This window comes from Poecilia reticulata, chromosome 20 (genome assembly GCF_904066995.2).
Source record: "Poecilia reticulata chromosome 20, P_reticulata-male-v2, whole genome shotgun sequence".
NCBI classification, from domain to species: Eukaryota; Metazoa; Chordata; class Actinopteri; order Cyprinodontiformes; family Poeciliidae; genus Poecilia; species Poecilia reticulata.
This window is the reverse complement of record NC_088849.1, coordinates 24568252-24577051: the sequence shown is the minus strand read 5'-3', so window position 1 is coordinate 24577051 and position 8800 is coordinate 24568252. Positions and strand designations below refer to the sequence as shown.

General features: G+C 40.1%; 1 long non-coding RNA gene across 1 annotated transcript; it reads left to right on the top strand.

Moving 5' to 3' along the window:
- Positions 1–3889: 3889 nt before the first annotated feature.
- Positions 3890–4545, top strand: LOC103473116 (uncharacterized). The gene is made up of 2 exons (XR_014085426.1): positions 3890–4398; positions 4474–4545. It is a non-coding gene; the product is annotated as an uncharacterized LOC103473116 (long non-coding RNA).
- Positions 4546–8800: the final 4255 nt, after the last annotated feature.

Genomic DNA, 8800 nt, shown 5'->3' with positions numbered 1-8800 from the left:
CTGGACTGTTTGGACAGAAAAATTGATTTCTGAATCGAATTGTGACCCTAAAAATCCGAATCGACTGGGTAGACACCGAAAGATTTGTATCTCTACAAGATAAAAAATAAATCATCTTTTATAGAAATTTAGAATTCACCACAGGTCTAATTTAAATTTTAATGACATTTAAATTGTTTAATCTGAAAACCCTACATGTATAGTCAAACCCTACAAAAAGTAGCATACTGTATTGTGCCGTGATTTGTTTTTACATTTTTATTGTGTACCTAAACTATAACATTAGTTAATGAGAAAAACGATTGTCAGGAGACTCAGATTTAAGTAACAGCTGAAAGACCTGAAGACACTTTCACTGACTGAAGCTGCCACCAACACCTATTAGTAGAAAAACTCTGACACACTAATTTAAGGTGACGGCAGCTTTCTCTGGGGACGAAGGTGAAAGAGGTTTCTACATATAAGTAACAGAGAGAATAAACCGTCTCTTGTGAATTTGGTATATTTAGTTTGTTCAAAAAATAAGCAACCACTTCTACAGCGCCACCTAAAATTATACTAATATACGTTTAAATGCAATTTCTTTCTGTGAAGCTTCAGTTTTAAACTCTTGCAATTCACACTCTTACGTTATTATTGAGAAACAAGACTGAAAACACTTTGTCCAATATATTTACACATAAAGTATTCAGACCTTTTTACACATTTTACACATTTTATAAAGTTTGCACAAACCACAATGTATTTGGGGTATTAAGTAAGAAAACTGCAAAGTGATTCACACTTGTAAAGTCAAAAAAAATGTTATATGGTTTTCCATTTTATAAGTTAAATAAGTATTAGACTTAATACCCTTCACAGTTTTCGACTGCAGTAGATACACAGACGTTTGAGGTGACAACATGACAAAGTCCTAAAACGTTCAGTGGGTAAGACAACCTTATTTTAGAGGCGTTAACATCAAAGTATCTATACAATTTGATAGAAATTGTTCTCATCACTCGTCCATACATCTGCAGAATGCTGGTTTGAAAACTCGTTTGACATTTTCATTAGGGGGTTGTGCTTGGATTCATTAATAACTTCAGCTCAGCATCCAGACACGATGACAGATGCTGAGTAAGACAGACAAAAAGAAAATTAATGATTAATAGATGCGATGTCAAGGCCAAGCATGAGGTAAAGTTGTTTACCGCACTTCATCCTCTTTGGATGTAATTCACCAGCACTTACATGAGGTTCTCTCAGGTTGGGGATGCGGTGCGAAGGAATTTGCATTTTAACCAGTAATTTAATCTTGCATTGAGTCTTAAAATCCGAGCGGAGGACTTTGTTTGATGAAGTGGAAGTGGCCTCGCAGTCTGACAGTCGGCAGCATCCCGCACACAGAGGCTCGTTCTTATGACAGGCTCCATTTTTCATAATTCCACCATTTGATTACAAGCGCATCATGATTGATGAAGCACAGGTTGGCTTTAACGCATCACGTCAGGTCTTAAGACGGCATAGCAGGTTGACATGAAGAAGTGCAGGATGGAGAAACTTGGGAATCGGTACTGCTCTGCAGATTGTGCTCGATTTAATGCTTTCTTACACTCTGTACATCTGCAGAGGCGTCTATCATTTCTTTGGTCTCAGCGTCACCTTAGAGCAAAACCTAGTTCTTGATTAAAACTTGATGCTCATTCAATTCAGTTCAGTTTATTTATAGATCGCACTTTGCAAAATAGGGTTTCAGTTTCAGTTGATCCTAATTATCAAACATTGCTTTAAGCTCAGTTTGCTATTCAACATAAATGAAAAAGCTTGCACACAAAGATCTTGCATATTTTTATGTTTGGAGGTACAGCCAATCAGCAATGAGGAAAATTAATTGCACTCCTGGATTGGCTGATTTGCAAAGGATAACCAATAGTGTGTAAAGTATGTATCTCAACTTTCCAAGCTGCATTTTTCCTAAAAATGTTAGAAACACTCTGAAGAAAAGACATGAATAGGCAGGAAAAACGGAAGATAAACAGCCTTTTGGCTAATTCTGGTAATTCCAAAAAATGTTAATTAATGTGCATTGTAACAAATAAATAAGATTTAAAATAGGTGGTGTCCTTTTTTCTGCTGGGGACAGCATATGAAAATCAGCTTGTTGAATAAATCTGGTAGATTTACTGAGTGTTATTGTGGTTTTTAATATTCACTTTTCACTTTTAGAATAAATATCTTTTAAGTCTAAGCCCGTTATTCTTTCCACTTCCCCATCAATTGGTGGCAAACTTGGGTGCAATTCATGCTCCGCCATCTATTTTTCAGATAAAACCATAGTTAGTTCCTCCTTTGTAAAATGACCCTTACTCAAATTATTTTGGCAGATTCCTAATGGCCTTCCAGAATCTGTTTTCAAAGGCATGCCTCTTCAGTGTGAGTGGGTGGTTTTTAGCTTTTCTTTTTCTTTCTCCTAGTAGAACCAAGGCTGTAGAGTCAAAAACCTGCTCTAACCATGTCTGAGGGGGAAAAAGGATGCTGAAAGCTCAGGTTTTTAAATAATTTTTAACCTCATTCAACAGCGCAGAGAGTGTTTCTGACAGCCACGCAGGCGGGAGGAAAAAGGAGAACCGGGAATAAATTACCTTGTATGTGCAGAGACAAAGGGTGAGCTATTATTTATTTAAAATAGGTGCAGTCACAAAGTCTGACTTCTTCCACAGTTATTTCCTCGTGTTGTGGCCACTTGGCACAAAGACACAAAGAAAAGCTGGCCTTGCCGTCTAAAAGAGTCATTTTGACAGAAAAACTCTGGAGTTGTCACCAATAATGGGTGGAAAAGTAGTTATTTGATGCAGGTGCATTTGAGAATGTCATCATGAGTCAGAGCTTTGGACTTGGATCAAGCAGAAATTATACCTCACAGCCAAAATTACGGTTACTTCTGACACTTTATTACCTCCTGTGCCAAGTTGTAGGCAGAAGACGAGAACAACAATTCAGTTTTAGTTTTATGCAATAGAGACAAACCCATTTTACAAGTGTTGGTGTGTATTTGTATCCTCCCCACTTTGCTCTGATACCACTGAATAAAATCCAGTTGCTTTGGGAAGTCACCAAATTAGTAACGTTTAATTCAATCTCAGAAAGAATTAGACAGGTTTAGGGTTACAAAACAAACCACAAGGTTAACAATTCAATCCATCATCTGAAAATGGTAGCAGGAAAGTGCTCTGGTCAAATGCAACCAAAATTTGACTTTCAGGTATTTAGCTGTTTGTTAGACTTGAGCTTTCCTTCCAGACTTATCACCTTTCTCTTGGTCTATCACAGAAAACACTAGAAAGAAACATCAGGACTTAAGAATGACTTATGATGGGGGTAAAGGCCTGAAAAGTTCCCTTTATGTGCAAATTATTTAATTGAACTGTTGCAAATAGATCCTTTCAAATATATGTGGTATTTTAATGCACCACAGCAGAAAAGTAAATTATATTGCTCAAATATAAACCCTTACACCTTTCTTCAGATGTACAGATGTCCAGGGGTGAAAGTAGTTTTAAATTCTTGGGGATACTATGAGAAAAAAAAAATAAAATTATATATGTATATTATTTGTGTGCTTTGGAGTTTCTGTGCTAATTCATTTTTTTGCAAAGCAATAAAAGCTGGTAGCTCTTGAACTGCTACAAAATAAAGCTGTATTTCCTTCAGCCCACTGGCTGCAATGTTGACACCTTGAGATGCCATGAGACCTAAATCCTGAACATCATGGCATGGAGAGCATCCCAGTTTTCCATGTCTGGCAAATAACCATTCATTTTATCTTTTAAACTGGTTCTATTGGTCCTGTGTCCAGACAGAGGGATAATCAGTAGCCCAGCATCATGACCTGTTTGTTCTGAAGATCCTGTTATGATTCATGTCCTGTCCATGCTGTGTTAAGCACTCATTCAGTTCACCTGCCACGCCTGATTGCTTACCTGTTCCACCTGGGCCTTGCCCTACTTAAACACCCCTCAGCCTCTGCTTCCCTGCCAGATTATCGACAGCCACGAGCCAGTAGAGATCCAGCGTTTCCTGCCAAGCCTTCTGTGTTTCTTCGACCCCTCCTTCTGACCACGGATTTACCCCTCCTGCCAAGCCCTTCACGGATCCCTTCTATTCTGGATTTCTGGACCCTGACCCAAGCTCTGCCTCACGACCACCGATTACTGCCTGCCCCTCTAAGCTAAGTCTGCTCTCTGTCCTCCTGTGTATGACCTCTGCCTGTTTTTCGACAAAGTCTCTGGGTGCTGCATCTCGGATCTCCCCGTGGAGATCTTCCTTGCCTCCACAGAAGCCTGTTCCTCTGGTTTCCTGCATCTCCCTGTCATCAGACCCTCTGTTCCTCTGCTCCACCCGTCCACTGCTCTACAGGTCAGTTAAGCTGAACATTTCCAAGATACCCCTCCTTTGTCCGTGCTTCACCAGTCTTCTCCCCTCTCTCCTCAGTGCTGTGTTTGATGACCTCTCCCTTAGCTGAAACCAGTATCTGAAAAAATAAACTTTGTTTTCCTTTTTATACTCCTGTGTGTGGTTGAATTTCCGGGTCCCCTCTGAGTACCCTTACAGATCCTGCAGCTTCCACTTCGTCTTCCTAACATGGCGCCTCCTCACCCTGACTCTCATACTGACAGGAGGAACCACAGAGCTCTGATAAGTTAAAAGCTCATCTTCTGAAGTTGGGGTGTTTTTCCTCCAACAGGTTCCAGAGGAATCACCTCAAACCAGATGTTGGACTGGATTTTATTTCACTGTCATTTGTCAATGTTAGCTTCTCATTTTCAACAGTGGAGCTATAAAAGTTGAAAAAGGTTATCATTTTGGAGAAAATCTCATCAACATCAATATTTCCACCAAATAAGAAGCAAAAAAAAATAAAATAAATGTTTGATAGACGAAAAGCCTCTCAGACTCTGAGCCCGACACCAAAAATTTGTTTTATATTACACCTTTCTTCACATGTACAGATGTCCAGGGGTGAAAGTAGTTTTAAATTCTTGGGGGTACTATGACAAAAAAATAAAAAATAAAAAAAATAAAAATGATATATATATATATATATTATTTGTGTGCTTTGGAGTTTCTGTGCTAATTAATTTTTTTGCAAAGCAATAAAAGCTGGTAGCTCTTGAACTGCTACAAAATAAAGCTGTATTTCCTTCAGCCCACTGGCTGCAATGTTGACGCCTTGAGATTCCATGAGACCTAAATCCTGAACATCATGGCATGGAGAGCATCCCAGTTTTCCATGTCTGGCTTATAACCATTCAGTTTATCTTTTAAACTGGTTCTATTGGTCCTGTGTCCAGACAGAGGGATAATCAGTACCCCAGCATCATGACCTGTTTGTTCTGAAGATCTTGCAGCTTCCACTTCTCTTCCTAACAAGGCGCCTCCTCACCCTGACTCTCATACTGACAGGAAGAACCACAGAGCTGTTAGGTTAAAGCTCATCTTCTGAAGTTGGGGTGTTTTTCCTCCAACAGGTTCCAGAGGAATCACCTCAAACCAGATGTTGGACTGGATTTTATTTCACTGTCATTTGTGAATGTTAGAGCCTGATTTTCAACAGTGGAGCTATAAAAGTTGAAAAAGGTTATCATTTTGGAGAAAATCTCATCAACATCAATACTTCCACCAAATAAGAAGCAAAAAATAAAAAAATAAAAAAAATTGTTTGATAGAGGAAAAGCCTCTCAGACTCTGAGCCCGACACCAAACTATTTTTTTATATTAGACAATTAATTTAATTTCACATAATTATCGGGGTAGAAGCCATTTGTTTGTTAAATACTTAATGAAACATATTTACCGTGTTTGATGTTTGTTGTAAATGACATATAGTCACAAAGAACGAGGTAGTTAGTCCAAGTTTGTCGTTTATTGAACGTTCAGAAACTGCAGTGGCTGTGATGCACCAAGACAAAAGTAAAAAAAGGTAAAACAACCTGAACAGGTGATCAACTCTAAACCACTCACACCCTTTTACTCTCCGTCTCTCTCTGTCATTTAAGCAGACCCGTTGCCATGGCAACGTCCTGCGCTCCACAAGCCGACCAGGCTTGATATTTATTTTGCTATCATTAATAAGCTCCCTGAACACAGCGGTGGTTGATTAGTTCCTTTTAAACTCCTGCTCTGCTAGTTATTTTGGTAATGGAACCAAAATGCACAGAATTGCGCAACACCTTGTTGAAACAATAATCACTGAGATTGTTATTGTTGTTGGGTCATTAATTTGAGCACGTTTTGCTGGTTTTTGTTCTTTCATAAAGTTATGAAGGTTTCAATAAGCCAATCAGAGGAGGACGTGCTGCTCTCAGCCTCCTGGCTGCGTTCAGTTTGTCACCTGATGCCGAGATCGACTCAAAACCTTCCGCGATCGACTAGTTGCACCGCTGCTCTAGCAAAGCACGAACAGTTCAGAAACAATATGAAATGGGGAAAAAAGTTATTTATTAACGGATTAAGTCGTGTTTTAGATTGTTCTTGACAAACTAATCAATCACGGCTAATTAGTGGACACAGTCATGGCTGCACAGTGAACCCACTGATTCTTTACAGCAGACAGCCGCTCCTCTCTCTTGCAGGTACTGCGTACCCCCGCTAAATCTTGTAGGGGTACGCAGTACCCTGCAGTACCCCCTTACTTTCACCCCTGCTGATGTCTCCAGTCTTCTTCTTCTTCTTCTTCTTCTCTCAACAAGCTGTTTAAAAAGCAGTCAATGTTCCCTGAAAACCACATTCACCTCCTTCAGGTTACAACCTCTTTGGCTGTTAGCGCTTATTCTTTTTTTCTGTCTGTCAGCTCTTTTTATTCCTGTCTAACATCTTTTTTCCCCCCAGCTTTCAGATATTAATGACACCGGGATAATAGCAGCTTTCATGTCTCGGCCTTTGACCCTTCTGGGCGTACTCAGAGCTGCAAATTTAATCTTCTGTCTCGTCACTTTCCCATCTCATAGAATAGAAATGGAAAATATTTCCAACTCTTGCAAAACATTGCGAGTTTATCACGCAATAATACAAACTGTTGCAGGTTTTAGGAGCCAAGTTTTTGCAGCAGTTTCAACTTTTTCCCCACAAAAATACATGAAGTCTTTGACCACGCGAGGCTATATCAGTGTCAACAGCATGCAGTCACCCTTGCTGCTCCCGTCAACGTCTCCTCCTCCTACTGACATCTCATCATGCATGTTTATCTCCAGTCACAAGGTCTCTCACACGCTCTTTTAAAAAATAAATAAATAAAACGGTGCTCCTATAACCTGTTATCTAATGTCAACTGGCATGAAGAATTTCTGTCCTTTATCACCCCATGCAACAAAATATAGTTCATTTCTCAATCTCTCCAGTCACTCATGATTCTGGTTAGTTATGGAGCCGCCTGGCATCCCTGAAGATACGGCAGGAGGGTTTCTGTGGCTTCGGCTAAAGGCTGAGACATCAAAGAGCGTCTTGTGGGCGCTGCTCGACCTGCTTTTCCATGGGAATAAGAAAGGCCACAGCCTGCCCTTTTAATTCAGCCAAGCCTTCAGACGGTTAGCGTCTTACTGTCACTACATTTCCCTTTTTACCTTCTTCCCTCACCTTCTGCAGATGAATCGGAGTGTAGAAACGTCCTTAAGTAACACGGAGAATCACAACAAAGTTAAGAATTTGGAATATTTTGTCATTCTAGGAATAATAAGACATGTTGACCAAAGAATGCAGGGTTTTTTTTGTTGGAAGGGGCCATGTTATGTGTTTTCCAGACATGCAGCACAAACAAGCAACTATGTTTCTGTTAGTTATCAGAAGAATTGTATAAATCAAATATGACTTGAAAGAAATTTGGCATCAAACATAAGTGGCTTGAAATTCTCTTTAAAATCTCCTGCTCTTTCTGAATCTTTGTCATCACAACATGGCTCCTCTATTAACCCTTTAACGATGCTTTTACCAGCTCTGCACTGAGGCTCCTTGGCCTTCACGTTTGCAGTTGAACCACACCAAAGCTCACTGAAAGCAAACAGACCGAGGTTTGGAGGTGGACCAGAGGTTTGGTCAGCATCAGTTTGACTGCACATTTAGAAAGACCAAACAAACTGGTCTCTCTAAACAAATGGACTAGAGTTTGATTAAAGCGGACGAAACTGGGTTGATGTGAACGCACCTTTGTTTGCACCCTTTTTTCAGAAAAAATGCTTCATGTAATAGATTACAGATGCAAAAATACACTAACAATCTTTACCTCCTCCCGCTGTTGTGCAGATTGACACACAGCCTCCATTCACGCCTGAATAAAACCTGTCTAGGAAGCACACTATTACTGATGTCGAATTGGGACTGCAGTTTATGGCTCAATAATATAGTCATCACTCATGCTGTCACTGACCATCACATGTTTCACATTAGCTCTGCGTTTGACACTGATGTATTCCACCGCTCTCCGAGCAGAGGGGGCAAAAATAAACATCCAGTCAGCATTTGCCTATTCTTTTTACCTGCATTGTATTTTCATCTCCGTTTCATATTTGATGTCACAAGCTTCAACTTTTATTTTTCTTCCTCTGTGTTTTCGCTCCTCTCTAAATATTTCCCACCATACATTTCTGGTCTCCCAGGACTCGTTCCTGTTCTGACCTGCGCCGGAACGTCGCGCGACAGAGAGCTAACTGCACTGTATCCCTTTATCAGCTGCGCATCCCAGGCTGTGGCTGCACCTATCTGCTGCCGAATGCCCATAAATAAACTGTGACAAAGGTCTTCGCAGGACAGTCTTCGCCCTGCTACC